The sequence below is a fragment of the Bos mutus genome, chromosome 14 (assembly GCF_027580195.1).
Source record: "Bos mutus isolate GX-2022 chromosome 14, NWIPB_WYAK_1.1, whole genome shotgun sequence".
NCBI lineage: Eukaryota > Metazoa > Chordata > Mammalia > Artiodactyla > Bovidae > Bos > Bos mutus.
In genome coordinates, this window is record NC_091630.1 from 48,501,425 (window position 1) to 48,522,552 (window position 21,128).

General features: G+C 41.2%; 1 protein-coding gene and 1 pseudogene across 2 annotated transcripts in view; both read left to right on the top strand.

Moving 5' to 3' along the window:
* Positions 1-21,128, top strand: part of SLCO5A1 (solute carrier organic anion transporter family member 5A1) — a 150,300-nt gene that overhangs the window by 33,806 nt on the left and 95,366 nt on the right. The window lies entirely within an intron of this gene.
* Positions 734-821, top strand: LOC138990813 (small nucleolar RNA U3; annotated as a pseudogene).

Genomic DNA, 21,128 nt, shown 5'->3' on the forward strand with positions numbered 1-21,128 from the left:
GCAGGCACGTGGTGATGCCCTAGAATCTGTTTTTTAAACAGATTTCCCAGATGATCCTGCTGATGTGTCGGGGTTGGAAGCTAATCTGGAGACATTCTAGACAGAACCAGTTACCTTTCAAAGGAAAAACTGTGGCTTAGTCTTCGTGTATTTTGCTTCTTGTCCACCATGTGTAGCTTCTTACCTCAATCTTCACGTTTCTGAAACTTGTGTGATACTGGGCCCTGCAACTCCCTGACGTCATGGTGGAGCTGGTCTCGGGTTCCAAGCCCGTGTGTTATATGGCGGTGGTGGGGACCTCTGAATGCTCTTTAAGTAGGGTGGGGGAGGCAGGAGGGAGGGTTTCTGTACGTATTGGAATTCTGGTGTGTAATGGATATAGTATGTTGAGTAGATTGCTGTGGGTTGTTATGGAACTCTGAATGCTTTTTGTAACTTTATACCTATGGGAAACATACTGGGAATTCCATGAAAGTAATGGTTGAGGTTGCCTCCCAACAAAATTTATTGTACTTTCCCCTTCTGTCTAGATTTAAGATAACATATAATAAAGGACAGGGAAGCCTGGCATACTGCAGTCCATGGAGTTGCAAAGAGTTGGACATGATTTAACAACTGAACAACAGACAACGTGCGTGTGTGTGTGTGTGTGTGTGTGTGTGTGTGTATGCACATATCTGCTTCCTGGGTGGTGCTAGTGGTAAAGAACCTTCCTGCCAATGCAGGAGACATAAAGACTATACTTTCAGGGATCATTTCTATAGTTCATTACTAGAGAAGTTTCTCTGATCGTGTAGAGCACCCAAAAAAAAAAAAAAGATGCAGGTTCAATTTCTGGGTTGGGAAGATCTCCTGGAGGAGAGAATTTCTACCCACTCCAGTATTCTTGCTTGGAGAATCAATTGAGTGACCAGCTCTTATGTTGGGTTCCTGCGGTCTAGCAAAATGCAGTTTGAGTCATGGGGAAAAGGAAGCAGCTGCTTGCTCTGTTTTTCTATCCCCCTGGGGTTTTTCAGGAAAGCCAGTAGCAGTTTATTTGAGAGCAAGGAGTTGCCACTGGGATTTACCCGTGATAGGCTTTTTCAAAAATTTGTTTATGTTAGAAATTTTCCTGTGCTCCAAGCTGTGTTTTTAAAAAGATTGGTTGCTTGCAGTTCAGTCATTTAGGGCTCATAGGGTGTGAGGGAAGATCAAAGGCAAGAGGAGAAGGGGGCGGCAGAGGGTGAGAGGGTTAGAAAGCATCACTGACTCACTGGACTTGAATCTGAGGAAACTCTGGCAGTTAGTGAAGAGGACAGAGGAGCCTGGCGGGCCAGTCCATTAGGTCGTGAAGAGTCGGACACAATTTAGTGACTGAACCACAAAAAGGATGTGGCAAGTGACAAATAATCTTTTGGGACATTGCTTGTCCTGAGTAGTGATGCTTACTCACCTGGGAGTGTGAACTCAAGTTACCTTTTGTGCCCAGTGATTGCTGCCCTGCGGACCAGCTGAGCCTGAAGAAGGACAGTTGTCTTTTGGTGAGGAGGAGTTAACACATGGTCTCTGAGTGGATTTATCGTTGTAAAGCCCTGTGTGACTGTAAGAACTCATCTTTTCCTTTTGTCTAGATCTTTGCGACTCCTAGGACTGTGGCCCAGCAAGCTCCTCTGTCCATGGGATTTCCCAGGCAAGAATACTGGAGTGGGTTGCCATGCCCTCCTCCAGGGGATCTTCCCAACCCAGGTCTCAAGCTTTGCAGGCAGATTCTCTACATTCTGAGTCACCAGGGAAGTCCTTCTTCTCCTTTAATGGAGAACTGAGCAACTTGAAAGTTTCTCTGGCAGGAGGACCTTCAGGTGGGGAGAATAACTGACCAGTAGGACTCTGACATGTCTGCTCATCTTCCCCCAGGAGCGGGGAGCATGGTAGGGGACTCGTCACTTTTGTTTATGCATCCAGAGCTGTAGGGGTGCACTGGGTAGTCTCCTGTTTGATGTGGTAATAACTGTGGAACAGAAAAACCTCTCCTTTTTGTTTGTTTGTTTGTTTGTTTGTTTTGGCATCCTGAAAGAGGTTGCAGCTTGTAAAAGGCTTCCATAAAGCCTGAGAACAACAGGAGAATAAACTTACAAAATAGAAGAAGCTGTAAACCTGATTGATTAAAAAAAATTTTTTTATTGCAGTAAAAGTCATATAATGTAAAGCTTACTGTTTTAACCTTGTTTGACTATACAGTTCAGTGGCATTGTTGTGTAACTCTCACATCCATCTCCCGACTTTTTTGCTTTCCTGAACTGAAAGTCCAAACACTATTAAACGCTAACTCCCCATTCCCCCTTCCCATTCCTCCCAGCCCCCCACCCCTGGCATCTACAAATGTCCTTTCTGACTCTACGAATTTGACTACTCTAGGTACCTGCCAGCATAGATTTTAGATCCTAACAAAAATGTCTTGCTTTCAGACATGGTTTTATCCTCCATCCTCCGTTGGGGATTCTAATGTCTTGGACAGCAAAAACCTGACATACACCAGGCCAGAGGTAGGGTCTCCCTGGGTATCTGATCTCTTTTATAAGAAGGGCACCATCTTATAACCACCACCTTCCCTATAGTCAAGGTTCCTGTGTTTCAGGGGTCCTTCCTGGCGACTCCCTCAGATTTCTCCCTGTCTTCTCTCCTCCACAGGGAGGTGAGGAGGTAACAGTGGGGCTCACCTGGCTGGTGAAACCCCGTGAGAGCAGTAAGGACAGTCTTTTAGTTGGAGCTTTGGATACTGCTGAAACCAAGAGATAAGCCAGAGATTCAAGATGGCAGTTCAGGAGATCGGGTGAGGGAGAATGCAGAAATGTGTATGTCCTAGTCTTCTTTCATTGAAATTGAAAGAGGAGGAACTTCCCTGGTGGTCCAGTGGCTGAGACTCTGCGGTCCCAATGCAGGAGGCCTGGGTTCGATTCCTGGTCAGGGGATTAGATCTCAAGTGCCAGCAACGAAAACCCAGCACAAACAAATTAAAAAAAAAAAAAAAAAAAAAAAAAATATATATATATATATATAAGAGAAGATGAAGCACTCACATCCAGTGAGTGTGGTGCAGACTTCTGGCCTGGATTTTCAGACAAGGTAAGCAAATGAGGGGTCTGAAAGCAATTGGTGTCATTTCGGAGGGAGGGGGAGTTCTGAAGACCTCAGATACCTTTGTGTCTCACTGGAGAGCTGTCATTAAATTTGGGCTTCTCAGGTGGTGCAATGGTAAAGAATCTGCCTGCTAATGTACGAGGATGCTAGAGACTTGAGTTCAAACCCTGGGTCAGGAAGATCCCCTGTAGTAGGAAATAGCAACCCACTCCAGTATTCTTGCCTGGAAAATTCCATGGAGAGAGGAGCCTGGCAGGCTGCAGTCCATAGGGTCACAAAGAGTCGGACCACCCATGAGAAGAATTCAGAGAGAACAAAGTGGTAGATAAGAAGTGATTTATTAGAATAGGATGCTTGTGAGACTTACAAGTGGGCGGGTGAGAAATGCCGTGCCCTGAGAACTTACTGGGCTACAGTTTTATAATCGAAGGAAAAGTGGGGAGGAGCAGAAGAACTCCTTTGTCTTTCTTGAGCAAACTTGATTTTTTTATCACCAGCTCCTCCTCCAGGTTGGGCAGGGGAGTTTTCTTGTCCCTAGATGGTCAAGCTAGGTCCACAGATGGTTGTTTTTTTATGTGCAGAGAGTGTATCCTAGGAATCATTAACTTACTGAGCTCACTGGGCAGGATGTGGGTCTCGTGCTGCCACTGTTTCATTTGGGGCGTATCTTATGCTTCTGTTGCATGGTTCAGTGGTTAAGCAAGCTCGCTTTCTTTAGTAGTCTTTAAGTTACAAGGGTCTCCCATATTTTTCTACTTAGAATCCCCTAGTGGGATTAACTATTTAATGATCTATTTTGTCCCCTCATTCTGAACCTATCAGGTCCACCTGAGTGAGGGGCAGGGTGGGGCTGGACAAAAAGGCTGAGATGGGTATGAAGGAAACAGGGAAGACAGAGAAGTGTAAAAAGCATGGCATGGAGCTTACAAGTCTATCACTTTGGCAGGAAGCGAGCGTCATCCTGGGTGAGTGTGACAGCATGTTTGGGCTGGGTTGTGAAGGCTTAGAAGCCGTTGTGTGACTTCTACATGTTTATATCCTTGACTTTTCCCAGTTAATAATGCTTACTTGATTTGGCATCATCTAGTAAAACTTTTATCAAAAATTGCCCCTCTGTTCATTTTCAGTTAATGAGAAGTGAAGACAGAATTTGAAAGTATATAAATTATCCTCTGGGTGTTTTTGTGTTACAATTAACTTGGTTTCCTGCATTGTCATTTGGGATATAATCAAGGGATTAATTAATCAAGGAATAATGAGAAAGTCGTTCTCTTGTATACAAACATATGTATGTATATATTGTGTGATGTGTATGTGTGAATATTTCTTATTTTGGAGGAAGAATTCAACCTTTGTTAGGAAGAGCTTTAGTGGTTCTAGAGTAACTGGCTTTTCTGTTATAACAGATGGTAAAATGACCCTCAAGTGTGTTGGGATAGCTGTTGAACTGATTAATTCTCAGTGGGACATTGTGTGTTAATTAGGGCTTTATTTCTATTGGAGGGAAAAGCCAGTAAGTTTTCATATATGATGATTCTAAGACTCTCAGGAAATGTGATAAATTAGTTTATTCTTTTGTATAATGCTCAAAGTACCATAAGAGAATTGCTCACAAATAAAAGAATTCTAGAGGTTGAATTTAACTTAAAGCTATTCTAGACTAGTGATTCTCAAACTTTAGTGAGTACCAGCATCATCTGGAAGGCTTATTCCAACCCAGATTGCTGTTTACCCTGGGGGTCTCCCCCCACCGCATACCCAGCCCCGTTCACCCAGTAGGTCTGCCTCAGTGGGTCCAAGGTGGGACCTGAGAATTTCCATCAAGTGTCTGGGTGTTGCTGACCTCCAGTCTGGTGATAATTTTTCTTATTCTACATGGCATTCTTTTGGGGTACTTTGCTAACTGATTCATTAGTTTATCCATTCGAGAAACATCCACTGCATTCCTCCTCCTCTTAGTGTTTTAGGTGCTGCGGTTTTAGAGATTTCCCAAGACAGAGTCCTGCTTTCCGAAGTCTCTGTTCTAGTGCAGGGGGCTGACGGTACATCTTGTAACTCTAGGCAGCGATAAGGGTTGTGAAGAAGATGGCCACCAAGCAGAGCTCTACCGGAGCCTGGTGGCCGGGGCCCCTCCCTGGGCAGATGAGTCCTCGTAGGCAGGTCGGAAGGCCTGGGGCAGGAAGGGTTGGGGCATTTGGGTCTCCTCTGACTGGAGGAAAGGGAGCAAGAGGAGGGAGAGTGGTCAGAGAGGGAAGCGGACACCGAGGAGAGTCACACACCCGAACCTCCCTACTATCAAGTGAGTTCAGGAAACATGGCCATTAAATGTTTTTCTTTAAATATAAATGTATTTATTTTAATTGGAGGCTAATTACTTTACAATATTGTATTGATTTTGACATACATGACATGAATCCGCCATGGGTGTACACATGTTCCCAATCCTGAACCCCACTCCCACCTCCCTCCCCATCCCATCCCTCTGGGTCATCCCAGTGCACCAGCCCCATGTACCCTGTATCATGCATCGAACCTGGACTGGCGATTTGTTTCACATGTGATAATATACATCTTTCAATGCCATTCTCCCAAATCATCCCACCCTCCCTCTCCCACAGAGTCCAAAAGACTGTTCTATACATCTGTGTCTCTTTTGCTGTCTTGCATACAGGGTTATCGTTACCATCTTTCTATTGTAAAGTAATTAACCTCCAATTAAAATAAATAAATTTGTATTTTTAAAAAATAAATTAAAAAATAAACAAAAGCACACAAATATCATTTGATGTGTGAAAAGATGAGATTTTTGTATTAGCCTGTATTTTAATAAATTTCCAAAATTAAGATATTTTAAAAAAATGTTATACCTAATAAATTTTGTCACTCTAATTTATAACTTAAAAAAAAATAAATTCTATATATATGCGTTAGTATACTGTATTGGTGTTTTTAAAATGTTTTTCTTTATTGAAGAATTTCTTAAGCCTTTGCCTGTCGATCTCCATTAGAATCTCTCAAGAGAGGACTAAGACATTTAGTTTCTGTCACACCTGGATGACCAAAAAATCTTAGGCTGGTCTTTGTAAGCCATTTGGGAAATTTAATCTAGTGATGGATTTTTGCCCTCACTTTCCAGCTAAGGAAGCCAAGGACCGGAGAAATGAAAGGACTTGCCCAAAATAATGAAGCTTGGGGGAATATAGAGTGTTGGAAAGGACACTGAGTTTGGAGGTGGGAGCATGATTTTAAGACTTGGCTTGGGCTTCCCTGGTGGCTCAGTGTTGAAGAATCTGCCTTCCAGTGCGGGAGACAAGGCCTTGGTCCCTGGTTCGGAAAGATCCCGCATGTCTTGGAGCAACTAAGCCTGTATGCCACAACTGTTGAGCCTGTTCTCTAGAGCCGGGGATCTGCAACTAGAGAAAGCCCAGGCAGCAGTGAAGACTCAGCACAGCAAAAAAAAAAAAAAAAGACTTGGCTCTAACACATTATCAGTGGGGGTCCTGGGCACATGGCCCTAACTCTGGATCTTAATTTCCTTTTTTAAAATGAGGGAGGCTGCACTGTCTACTTTCTAATGATCCTGGAGTCACTCTGGGGAAATGGCTATTGGTTTTTTTTTTTTTTTTTTGGACTACTGAGTTTGTGTCAGCTAAGTAAAGCAAAAGAACAACATTGGGAGACACATGTACATATATTCATCAAATGCCACCATTTAGATTCTTTTTTGCTTGCAAATGAGTACACTTCCCAGATTAGTAACTAAAATAAAATCTGTCAGAGAATGTACAACTCTACATCATAAAATGTTGGTAAGGAAAATAAGAAATGTGTATAAAAAGACTAAGATCTAGGGTAATGTACTTTCCTGAAAGATATTTTAACATAGATTTTAACTTTAATGAAATTCATATTGGGTTTGAATACAAGTGGTGACTCTCCCAACAGATAAAACCTAACCTTTTTCTTTCATGCTTTGTGAGCAATTAATTGAGGGAATCATAAAAAACAAAACGAAACAAAACTCTGATTTCAGTCTGTTACTAGCTGGGGTTATTTTGGGTTGGTGTTCTCTGGGCTTCATTTTCATCATCTGTGAAATGAACTCAAATATTCCTTAATGACTCCATTGGTACTTCCTTAGTGGTTCAGTGGCCAAGACTCTGTGATCCCAATGCAGGGGCCTGAGTTCGATTCCTGGTCTGGGTATTAGATCCCACATGCTACAACTAAGACCCAATGCGGCCCAACAAGTAAATAAAAATAGATATTAAAAAAAAGACTATTGATTCAAGTTGGTGCAGTCACCTTTATAGACTGATAATCCAATCAATATTTTAGTTTTTGCTTTAAAGAGGTATTAGCAATAAAGTCACCTTTATAGACTGATAATCCAATCAATATTTTAGTTTTTGCTTTAAAGAGGTATTAGCAATAGAGTATTTGTCAAAATGTGGATTGAACCTGAGGGTTCCAAGAACTCAGAATGTGAATTTCATGCAGTAATGTGAAGTCCGAGGTACCCATCCCCATTCTGGACTGGTGGGCAGAGCGTACTTCCTGATCCTGTTGTGGTATATTGAGGTTATGTGACAAGTTCTGGCCAATAAGCTGTGTGTAGTGACAGATGCTACTTCTAGGCCAGAGCACTTGAGCAAGACCCCACAAAGCTTTCTTTCCTTTGTCACCAAAGTGGCAACATTCTGGTGGCATCAACTTGGGTTCTGGAGTCAGATGTCATGGAGCAGATCTTCCTATGACCCTTGGATCAAGACTTGGGTGCAAGGAATAAACCTTTGTGGTTATAAACCCTAAGATGTTTTGAGATGCTTGTTACAGCAACATCACGTGCCTATCCTGACTGTGGTATTCAGTAAACTGGGGAAATCTCAAGAGACCACAGGAGGACTAGCTGTCGGAAAAGAATTATTTTAGAGAAGATGCCAGTTGGCAGCCCCTCTGCCCTTAATGGAGTTTGCTTAAGGAATTCTGCTGTTTCTCCGAATAGCAAAGTTTACACCCTTGGTTGAAGAATGAATGAATGAGCATATATTCTATGGTTATGTGTTCAAACTGATGTGTGTTATATAAGCACATGGTACAAGAGGCAGTATGAAAGTGAAAGTGAAGTCGCTCAGCCGTGTCTGACTCTTTGCGACCCCACGGACGGTAGCCTACCAGGCTCCGAGATCCATGGGATTTTCCAGGCAAGAATACTGGAGTGGGCTGCCATTTCCTTCTCCAGGGGATCTTCCCAACCCAGGGATCGAACCGGGTCTCCTGCGTTGCAGACAGACGCCTTATCGTCTGAGCCACTAGGGATTATAAGAGGCAGTATACCTGGTGGTTAAGATCCCAAGTCAGGCTGGATTACCTGTGTTCAGAGCCCAACTCTGTGTTACTTTGGGCAGTTTTCTTAAATGTTCTGGGCTTCAGTTTCTCCATCTGCAAAAAGGATAATATTAGTACCTCTCATAGGGCTGTTTGTGAAAAATAAGTTCTTTAATGTATGTCAGGAGCTTTTATTAGTGTGTACAGTGTACATGGCCTGTACTATATGTGGCAGCCAATAAATCTCAGCCATTTTTCACCCTCTCTTCCCCTCTTATTATTGTTATTGACATTGAAAAAAATACTGAAAGGATAGACACAGTGTTAGAGCTGTCATCTCCGGGTAGCAGGATTCTGATTGATTTTATTTTTGGGGTTCTCTTTTTGGGTACCAAGTCTCTTTGTTCTGAACTTGGGTTGCTTTTTAATTAGAAAAAAAAAGTTATTTAAAAGCAGTGTATTGACTGTGATTATTTTCCAAAAGAATATATGCCAGTATCCACACTAAATCCTATGACCGCTGTTTTTGCCTTATCATTTTGTAATCTGTATGTTTTTTAATTAATTACTTGATTTTTGGCTCCACTGGGTTTTTGTTGCTGCGGGCAGGCTCTCTCCAGTTGCCGCCAAGTGGGACTGCTCTCTAATTGTGGCGCGTAGTCTTCTCATTTCAGTCGCTTCTCTTGTTGTTGAGCGTGGGCTCTAGGGTGTTCAGGCCTTAGTGGTTGTAGCACATGGGCTTAGTTGCTCCGAGGTGTGTGGACTCTTCCCTGACCAGGGATGGAACCTGCGATCCTTGCATTGGTTGGTGGATTCTCAACCACTAGACCACTTGTGATCGGTTTCTATTGAGTTTTATCTGCTCTGAAATCGGCTTTCCACCTTGACTTTTTAATTTTGTTGATGATTCTTTTCATCTCTTGGCCAGGTGTTGTAGACACCAGTGAATCTCTTAGTCTGTTATAACTTACCAAGGGTTATAAATTCTTCCTCCTCAATCTCTCTCACACTGCTGTCCATTGCCCAGTCTAGTTCAAATCCTTAACCCTTCATGCTGGACTACTGGTTATTTTTGTCTACAGGTTTCTTTCAATCCCTATATACTGATGCTAGACTCATGTTTTTAATATACCACTTTGATTGTGTCAGCCTTTGCTGAAACTTTCAGGGGCTCCTCAGTTGCTCCGTCATTGAGGATAAAATCAATTTCCCAGCTTGATATTGAAGGCTCTCCACATTTGCTCTTTACCTGCTCTCCCAAATATTCCATTCATTAACCTTATTTATAAGCTTTTCTTACCATATTTTTGTACCCAAGTGCCTTTGCTTTCCCGCCCCCTTGATGTCCAAATTTTACTTACCCTTGAATATCTTGCTTGAATATATCCTTGTCTAAAATATTCACATTTTCACTTTTGTAAATTGCTCCTTTCATTGGGTGGTTGATCACCTGGCTTGTGCTTTTTTTGCATTGAAATGTATTAATCTCCATGCCTTTTTACATCCATGTGCTTCTCTCCTTCTAACTAAACTGTAATGTTTCTGAGGGTGCTTACATTTTTTAGCATCCAGTGTCCCTCAGAAGATGGGTGATCTGTGGGCTGCTGATTGATGAATTCATGTATCTTTAATATTTGATGAAAACAGATGTAAGAATAAAAAGGCTTTTTTTTTAAAAGACAGACTTTCACTTTATTTTTAACTTTGCTATTTATAATGTTGTTTATCCTGATCATCTGAGCTTCTTTTAATGGTCAGATCAATATTTGCTTGAATATTTCCCTAAGTGAGACTTCTCTAATTCACTTAGTAAAGAAAGCCATTAAAAAAATTTTTTAGCTCTGCCCTATGCTCTATTTCATTGATGTATCAAGTTACATATATATTTATTATATACTCTTTAACATAGATTTCTAATTTTTTATGCTTTTGCTTTTTTAATTGGCATATAATTGCTTTATAATGTTGTGTTAATTTCTGCTGTACAGCAAAGTGAGTCAGCCACACATATACAAATATCTTTCCTTACTTGAATTTCCTTCCCATTTAGGTCACAGCAGAGCATTGAGTAGAGTTCCCTGTGCTATACAGTAGGTCTTGATTATCTTGTTTTATATATAGTACCGTGTGTATGTATATCTCAAGTTCCTGATTTATTCCTGCCTTCCCATGTTTGCCCTTTAGTAACCTTACATTTGTTTTCTATGACAGTGAGTCTGCTTCTGTTTTGTAAATAAGCTCATTTGTATCATTTTTAACAATTAGATTCAAGTATGAGTGATACCATACGATATTTGTCTTTGTCTGACTTAACTGCACTCCCTGTGACACTCTCATCTATGTTGGTCCATGTATGTTGCCACAAATGGCATTATTTCATTCTTTCCTAATAGCTGAGTAATATTCCATTGTATATATGTATATTGGGCTTCCCTGGTGGCTCGGTGGTAAAGAATCTGCCTGTCAGTGCAGGAGACATGAGTTTGATTCCCAGGCTACGAAGATCCCCTGGATAAGGAAATGGCAACACACTCCAGTATTCTTGACTGGAAAACCCCATGGACACAGGAACCTGGTGGGCTGTAGTCCATGGGGTCTCAAAGAGTTGGATACGACTTAGTGACCGAACAAAAACAGCATACATATGTATCACAGCTTCTTTTTCCAACCCTTTGTCAATGGATATTTAGGTTGCTTCCATGTCTTGGCTATTGTAAATGCTGCTGGAGTGAACATTGGGTCCATGTTATCTCTTCAAATTTTGGTTTTCTCCTGGTATGTGCCCAGGAGTGGGATTGCTGGATCATATGGAAGTTCTACTTTTAGTTTTTTTAACTTTTTATTTTATATTGGTGTATAGCCAATTAACAGTGTTGTGATAGTTTCAGGTGGACAACAAAGGGTCTTAGCCGTACCTATACCTGTATCCATTCTCTCCCAAACTCCCCTCCCATCCAGGCTGCCACATAACTTTAGCAGAGTTCCATGTGCTATACAGTAGGTTCTTGTGGGTTATCTATTCAAAATATAACAGTGTGGACGTGTCAGTCCCAAACTCCTTAACTATCCTTTCCCCTCATCCTTTCCTCTGGCAATCATGAGTTCCTTCTCTTAAGTCTGTGAGTCTATTTTGCAAATAAATTCATTTCTATAATTTCTTTTTAGATTCTGCATATAAGGATGTCATAGACTATTTCTCTTTCTGAATTACTTCACTTTGTGTGGTAATGTTTAGGTCCATTCATGTTGCTGCAGGTGGCATTATTCCTTTCTTTTTTACGGCTGAGTAATATTCCATCTTGTGTGTGTGTGTGTGTGTGTGTGTGTGTGCGTGTGTGTGTGTATCAGTCATATTGTCTTTATCCATTCATCCGTTGGTGGACATTAGATTGTCTGGCCATTATAAGTAGTGCTGCTATGGACACTGGAGGGCATATATCTTTTCGACTGAAGAGTTTTTATCTTTTCCAGATGTTTTCCCAGGAGAGAGATTGCTGGATCATATGATGACTCTTATTTTTAGTTTTTTAAGGAACCTCCATACTGTTCTTCGTAGTAGTTGTACCAATTTACATTCCCATTAACAGTGTACATTCCACACCTTTCCAGCGTTTCTTATTTGTAGACTTTTTGAAGATAACCCTTCTGACAGTGTGAGGTGATACCTCATAGTTTTGATTTGCATTTCTCTAATAATTAGTGATGTTGAGTATCTTCTCATGTGCCTGTTGCCCATCTGAATATCTTCTTTGGAGAAATGTCTGTTTAGATCTTCTGCTCATTTTTGACTGGGTTGTTTGTTTTTTGGGAAGTTATTGTTTCTGTCATCTTCCATGAGCTCAAGTATCTGGCATATAGAGAGCAGTGAATGTGGCCAGATGAGGGGCCTCAAAATAGCACTGCAGGCTAGGAAGGAAGGGAAAATTACATCGCAGAATTTTCTTTTTGACTGTGCGGCATGGTGGGGGCATGTCTTAGTTCCCCAACCAAGGATTGAACCCACACCCGCTGCATTGGAAGCAGAGTCTTAACCACTGGACCATCAGGGAAGTCCCTACATCACAGATATTTTTTAATGTGTTGAATCTTTGCCATGACTTTAATATTTTTCTTCTAGTACACAAACTAAGCACAATTTTTAGGACTGTAATTTAACAGTATAATGATTTTTAACAAGGCTCTCACTTCCTGTTATGGACTGACTTGTGTCTCCCCCACAAAATTTGTGTTGAAGCCCTAATTCCCAATATGAGTATGTTTAGAGAGAGGGACTTCACAGAGGTAATTAAAGTTAATGAAGTCGATGGCTGGAGCCCTAATCCAGTATGATTGGTGTCCTTTTAAGAAGAGGCATTACACCAGCGCTTGCTCTCTCCCCACACATGCATGAAGGGAAGGCCATGTGACGATACAATGAAAAGGTGGCTGTCTGCAAGCCAGGAAGAGTTTTCTCTCCAGAATCCAATCCCAGTGGTGCCTTGATGTTGGACTTCTAGCTTCCAGAGCAGTGAGAAAATAAATGTCTGTTGTTTAAGCCATCCAGTCTGTGGTACTTTGTAATGGGAGTCTGAGCAGAGTAACATCTCCTGACTCAGTACATCCATGTATTGAATTTACAACACCTGCCAGTTTTATGGTGATGGCTACCATCAGAGAGCTCACATTTCCCTTCCTGCCAGGCGATATTGCTGGCTGGCTAGATGCACATTCTTGCTTCCAGTTTGGGTTTCCTTGTAACTTACCCTAGAACACCCAAAGCAGGCCTTTCCCAGCCAGCAAGTGGCCTTGATCACAGAACCTCTGGGGTGTGGGGACAGAAGGGCCGAATAGGAAGCCTCAGCTCTGGACCACTTCTTGCTAGTGGAATAGGGGGAATCTCAGCCCTTTGTTCTTTTTTCCTTTTTTGGAAAGATGTTAGTAACATTTGAACAGAATATACATTATATACTGGCAGTCTTGGCAATGGCTTTCCATTCTCTTCAAGTCCTCTGAAGTCATGATGGCCTCTGGCCTTAGTTCTTCTCAGTTCACATTTTCTCTGGTGGGTGAGTCTTCCTGGGCTGCAGTTCTGTTTATGAGGCCCTCAATGGACTTCCCAGGTGGCTCTAGTGGTAAAGAATCTGCCTGCCAGTTTAGGAGACACAAGAGATGCACATTCTATTCCTGGGTCAGGAAGATCCCCTGGAGGAGAGCATGGCAACCCTTTCCAGTCTTCTTGCCTGGAGAAACCCATGGACAGAGGAGCCTGGCGGGCTACAGTCCATAGGGTCGTAAAGAGCTGGATAGGACTGAAGCAACTGAGCGGAGTATCAAAGGACTCCTTCACTGACCCCACCTGCCTACTGATCTTCACCATCTGTGTCCTTGACCATGACTTGATAACTCTCAGTGAACATAAAACTTAAAGATACTTGCCTTTCTTCCTCCAGGCTGATTCTCCTCCTAGGTTTGTTTGGGTCACATGTCCAGCACTATTACTTGTATATTCTTTTTTGGACAATAGGGGGTCAACATTGTTCACAAATAAATGGACACAAGAGAAGCCAACAACGTGCAGACATTCACCCTAGCTTTTGGCTGAGGTTCGTTGGCTGAGAGGCACAGTGTTGTGTCACAGGGCAATTTCTACTGCTTGAAAACAAAGTGTGTTTCTTGGGGGATGGAAGAGACACACACAAATAAAGCTAATCATTCTTGCTGTTGTTTAGTCACTAAGTTGTGTCTGACTCTTTTGTGACCCTGTGGACCATAGCCCGCCAGGCTCCTCTGTCCATGGGATTTTTCAGGCAAGAATAGTGGAGTGGGTTGCCACTTCTTCCTCCAGAAGATCTTCCTGACTCAGGGATCAAACCCATGTCTCCTGCATTGGCAGCTGGATTCTTTATCACTGAACCACCAGGAAAGACCAAATTGATCATTATGTGTGTACAGATAAATATATACATTTGAGAGTATTTCAGAGATAGATGGTATTTAGATGAATCAACACAATTATGTAGTTTCCCTAAACTCAGTACATGTATTCCAGAATCATGTTAAACTACTTGGTCTCAAATCCTTGTCTTGGGCTCTTCTGGGGAATCCAGCCTAAGATATCTGCTACTGCAGAAATTTTCATATTTTTGAGAAAATAATTTTAGATCACACTAAGACGATTTTAGTTGGAATGCTTCCCTTGTTCAGTAATTAAGATGCACAGTAGGGAAGCATCTTATTTCAAGAAGATGATCATACATTATATTGTTATAGGGTCTGATTCGCTGTTTGAACTAAATGCATATTAGAAAGAATAATTGCACATATAATCAATTTATATTAATACCAGGGTTGTTAGTGTGAACAGTCGCTGGAGGTATAAGGGATTATTATCACAGTCACTGTAGTCTCCTACATTACAATGTTTGTGACTCTGAAAGTGTGATGTTTATAAAAAATCCCACAAGATAAAATGTAGGCCAGCAGTTTTCAAGCTGAGCTGGCAGGGTTTGGATGAGGACTAATCCAAATGACTAGGATAGATGTGGAGTAAACAGTGAGGAAGACTGCATCTCTTAAGCTGCTTATGGTGACCATGACCTAGCACAGGTAATGAGATTTGCTCTGGTCTCTGTATGCTACACTCAGCAAACTGCTGTCCAGTTTATTATGGACACTTTGAGCTTTTATACTGCCTTTTATTTTTTTAATGGAGTTTTTCCTAGTAATGATAGAATAAACACAAAATTCAGGATTATGGCATGATCGTATAGAAATTTACTAAAAGAAGCAAAGCTGCCTTAAAGGGCTGATCATCAAGCATATAGTTTTGGTCAAAGGAGCAGAACTAGTGAATAAACTAGAGGTTGATCCCATGGCTGTCTAAATCTCCTGAAATAATTTTAAATTTTGTGATTTTTTTTCCTTTGAAATCTACCTATTGACTTTCTATGTAGATCTCTAATGATCCTGAAATTTTATAATCCAAGAGAGGTAGAAGTAATATTCAAAAGGAGAAGACTGGGACTTCCCAGGTGGTCCAGTGGTTAAGAGTCCGTGCTTCTAATGGAGGGAGTGAGGGTCTGATCCCTGATGGGGGAACTAAAATCTCACATTCCTTGTGGCCTGCCCCTCCCCCACAAAAGGAGAAGACCAATCAAATAAAGGATTAATGCCAGTATTGGCTTGATCCATGATTTAGGAACTGTTCTTTGATTAGTTGAATAAAACACTCTAGAGGGGGCTTCCTCGGTGGCTCAGTGGTAAAGAATCTGCCTACCAATGCAAGCGATACAGGTTTGATCTCTGATCTGGAAAGATCCCACATGCCACGGGGCAGCTAAGTCACTGCACCACAACTATTGAGCCAGAGCTCTAGAGCCCCAGAGTAGCAACTACTGAGCCCACGTCCACAGCAACTTAAGTCCGAGAGTCCTAGAGCCAGTGCTCTGCAGAAAGAGAAGCCACCTCAATGAGAAGCCCATGCAGCTCAACTAGAGTGTAACCCGCACTCACCACAACTAGAGAAAAGCCCATACAGCAATGAAGACACACACAGCCAAAAATCAGTAAGTAAAATTATTAAAAAAAACACTCTTGAGGTATGCATAGCTGGTGTCTGACACCTGTTCTCATATGCCAATTCTCATAATGATTTCAAATATTTTCTACTGCTTCAGCTCCTCTACTAGTATTTTTCCATTCTATTAAACACTTTGAAATCTAAAAGTTAGTTTTGCAACTTACTCCACGGCAAAACCAGGCCTGATCTGATAGGGGCTAGTTTTAAAGTCACACTTCATGTGAATATTGATTCATTTTGTTGAAGAAACAATAGCATAACTGGTTTTGGAACATCATTCCAGACTCTGCTGGGGAAGTCACATAATATCCAGTATCACTCGCCATTTACTTTTGTAAAATGTGGAGAAGTCTTCATTCCAAGGCACATCCAGCCTCAGGGGTTTGCACTGAGGGCTTGTGGATCTGAATTCATGTTCTTACCTAACACAGACAACCTTGATTAATTATAGTTGCACGAAAGCAGATGCAGTTGCCAGTGACTAGGACTGTCTATGAAGCTAATAGCTTCTTTTAGGTCAGTGGCTGCATAAGACTTAATCATGATAATCATATGGCATAAAGAAAAAGCTAGCTATGTGAAGCAAATCTCCAGAGAAACAGAACTAATAGGATATATAAAGGATATATAATAGGATATAGGATATATATAGAACTAATAGGATATATATAAGTATATAAGACTTAGGTAAGAATTGACTCAGTGATTATAGATGCCAAGAAGTCCCATAGTCTGCTATCTGCAAGCTAGAGAACCAGGAAAGCTGGGGGTGACCTTCAGTGCAAGTCCAAAAGCCTGAGAACTGAGGGGCCGCTGATGTAAGTCCTAAAGTCTGAAGGCCTGAGAATTGAGAACTCTGATGTCTGAGGACAAGGGAAGGTGGACATCTTAGCTCAAGAAGAGAGAGATTTTGCCCTTCCTTTGCCTTTTCGTCCTAATCCAGGGGTTTGAAGGACTGGATGATACTCACACACTTTGGTGAAGGTGAATGTCTTCACTCAGTCTGTATTTTTAACTAAAAATTTTAAGTACCTGTTTTGATTTACTTATTTATTTGGCTGCACCGGGTCTTAGTTGCAGCATGCAGGCCCTTCGCTGTGGCATGCAGGATCTAGTTCCCTGACCAGGGATGGAACCTAGGCCCCTTGCCTTGGGAGCACAGAGTCTTAGCCCCTGGACCACCAGAAAAGTTCCCTGCTCAGTCTATGGATACAAATGCTAATCCACTAAGTACAGCCTCACAGACACACCCAGAAATAGTTTTCCCACTTGTCTGGGCATCCCTTAACCCAGTTAACTTGACACATATACCATTGCACCTTCCAGTGGGGTAAGATGGTATGTCAATTTAGGGCATGTATAGATCTAAATTTTGATTGATCAGAAATGTATCAGAAGTTAGAGTAAGGTTACTCTTCATAAGAGGATGAGATGGATGGATGGCATCATTGACTCAATGGACATGAAGTTTGAGCAAACTCTGGGAGATGGTGAAGGACAGGGAACTCTGGTATGCTGCAGTCTGTGGGGTCGCAAAGAGTCAGACACGACTGAGCAACTGAACAACAGCAACAGTTCTTCATAAGAAGAGGTTGATGTCTTGTCGTGCTAGATGCCATGAGTTGAAATGATGGAAGGCTCTTCTGATTTCACACTTTGGGTGTTGCTGCGGGCATCTGGCCACATTAATGGGGAAAAAATGACAAATCTGTGGTGCAGAGCCACTCAACTCTGGGTCACCAAAGGGTTTTATGCCTTCTCCCAAGGAGGCAGCTTTGCAAATGCAACTTACTAACATTTTAATGGGCTGCCTGGGTGGCACAGTGGTAAAGAATTTGCTTGCCAGTGCAGAAGATTCAGGAGACAGGGGTTGGATCCTTGGGTTGGGAAGATACCCTGGAAGAGGAAATGGCAACCCACACCAGTATCTTTGCCTGGGAAATCCCATGGACAGAGGAGCTTGGTGGGCTACAGTCTGTGGAATCGCAGAAGAGTCAGACGTGACTAAATGACAACAACATTTTATTTTTTCCAAACTTTAAACTTTTTGTTTTGTCTTGGTCTATAGCTGATGGTGGCGCTAGTAGTAAAGAACCTGCCTGCCAATGCAGGAGATCTAAGAGGCAAGGGTTTAATCCCTGGGTTGGGAAAATCCCCTGGAGAAGGGCGTAGCAACCCACTCCAGTGTTCTTGCCTGGAAAATCCCATGGACAGAGGAGCCTGATGGGCTACAGTCCCTAGGATTGCAAAGAGTCAGACACGGCTAAAGCGACATAACACATAGCCGATTAAGAATGAACAACAAAATTTTAGAGGAATCTTCACTTTTACTTTTGAAATCATGAATAGTCAAAGAAATGGATCCTTAACTATTTACTGTTTTCTTGGACTGAATAGCCATTTAGTTGAGGTTGTCAAGCTTTTTACTTAATTTCTTTTAGGCTATTTAAGTAATTAAAGTATTCTTTAATTCAGATATTTCCCCAAAATATTTGACAGAAATGCCATTTCTCTCTATTATCTAGATACTTCTAAGCAAGATAATTGTTTTAATGAATAATATAAAAGATTGTTTGGCCATGCTATGCCGCATGTGGGATCTAGTTCCCTGACCAGGAATCAAACCCATGCCTCCTGTATTGAGAGTGGAGAGTCTTAACTACTGGACAGCCAGTAAGTCCTCAAGATCATTTTTTGAGGAGTTTGACATTGCCAGATATATGTCTTGAGTTCTCCATTTCTTTTCCATTTCTGGTTTGTGTATGTGTGTGCGCACGTGAGTATTGGCTAAATTATGAAAAGATTCTACTTTGTTGAGGAGAATCAGTAATTAATTGTTTTAAGGTTTCTTACCAATTAATAACATTACCAAAACTTCATTAACTGAGCTGCAAAGATGCATGATATTTATGAAAACTTGGTGTATAATATTAATTAAATGTTGTCATTTAAGCACAGAAGATCTCTACTCATAGCTCAGAATTATGATTTATTAAAATGCTCTCGGCAGTATCTGGGTTTCCCCCTACCCCCTCAACATATTTACATATTGGTGAAACAACCTGAAAGCAATTGAAAACTGAGGAATGGATGGGTCATGGTGTTTATAAGATAGTGGTAAATCTGTATCATTGAGAATGGGCTGAAATATAAAAAAGGGTTGTCACATATAAAATGATGTTATTTATTCAGGCCATCCCTGATACAAAATGCAGAACTCTCAAGAGTATGAAAGAATTAGACAGAACTCAAAGCATTTTTGATGATCACCGTTGACATTTTTATCTGCTAGTTTCTTTGGTATTTTTAGAAGTATATTAACTTCTCATTTTGAACTATTAAATATTACATAATAGCTGTATGATCTCCAGTCAGGTCTAAAAATTCACGCTCTATAAGTGATGATTTTACTCTAGAAATGTTCTTGCATGCTTGCTAAGTCGCCTCAGTTCTGTCTGACTCTGCGACCCCATGGACTGTAGCCCACCAGGTTCCTCTGTCCACGGGATTCTCCAGGCAAGAATACTGGTGTGGGCTGCCATTTCCTTCTCCAGAAGTGTCCTTGAGAGCTTGATAAAGTGTATGAATAAATTGGAAAATTTAACGTAGTAAATTCATGAAAACATCTCTAAGATAGCTTTGCTCTGAAAATTATAATAGCTCCTATGATAATTCAGGATTTTCTTTTTAAAGCCTAGGACTTTGTGTTGATATTTCTTTTTTCTTATTTGGCTATTGTATAAAATCAATATCTTTCTGCCGGGAGAACACTAAGGATGGTTTAATTTTTTTTTTTAATGCTTTGATCTTGGTATTTGTTGAGTGTAAAGAGTGATTTCAGTGGCAGTTTCATTTAAATCATGTGGGAGGCCATTTGGTGCAGTGTATGTGGTCCTTGGGGTCAAACAGACTGGCTGAAATCTGCTGCTTGCTAGTTTTGTGACTTGGGTATATCCCTTAGCATTTCAAAGGTAAGACTCCTTCTGTAAAGCAGAAACTAATTAAACTTATTTTTCAGATATTTGTTGGGGTGATAATTATGTTTAAAAATCAAGGGGGAAGACTTAACAAGTTAGTTTTCTTCCATTTTTTCCCCCCTTAAGTCTTCTCTTAGTTTTTATTGGGACCACTTCATTGTGCTTATGTCTTATGGTGCCAGTTATCTTTTCTCGTGCATTTTGCTCCCGACAAGAAGAGTTCTCCACAATTTTTTTTTCAGGAAGGGGCATGGTTCTTTTTATCATTCATATTTAACACCAGATATTTCATACAGTATAACTTCAGCAAGTAACTGCTGGCTGCTGCTGCTGCTGCTGCTAAGTCGCTTCAGTCGTGTGCGACTCTGTGCGACCCCATAGACGGCAGCCCACCAGGCTCCCCCGTCCCTGGGATTCTCCAGGCAAGAACACTGGAGTGGGTTGCCATTTCCTTCTCCAATGCATGAAAGTGAAAAGTGAAAGTGAAGTCGCTCAGTCATGTCCAACTCTTATCGAGTCCATGGACTGCAGCCGACCAGGCTCCTCTGTCCATGGGATTTTCCAGGCTAAGAGTACTGGAGTGGGGTGCCATTGCCTTCTCCATCAGCAAGTAACTACCGATTGATTAATGATTAAGGAATAAGGTGTTTTGGGGTAATTGACTATGCTGATGATCTGATAACCAGATATGACCATTCCATACTTGAAGACTTTGGAAATAATAAAATACACTTAACACTAAAGTGATACTGAATATAACATCATCATCCTTTGGTAGCTCTGAAGATACTTTAAAATCTTGTATTGCTCAGAATTGTAATTTTAACTATGAAGCTGGATATAATTATATAAGTACTAATAATGATAATTTTACAGCTGACATTGACTGAACACTTAGTAAGTGTTTAGAGTTTTGTGTCATTGTCTCATTGATCCCCTCACGAACTCTTGGAAGTAGAGAAATTATGATCCCCTATTTATAGATGAGGAAACTTGTCTGAAGATTAAGTATCTTTTCTAAGATCACAGAGTCAGCCCGTGATAGAGACCTTCACAGACAACTGATGCTGAAGCTGATGGTCTTACAAACCACTTGAATATTGAATCATAATTGTCTTCTTATAACAGCACTGAACATTACTTTTTAT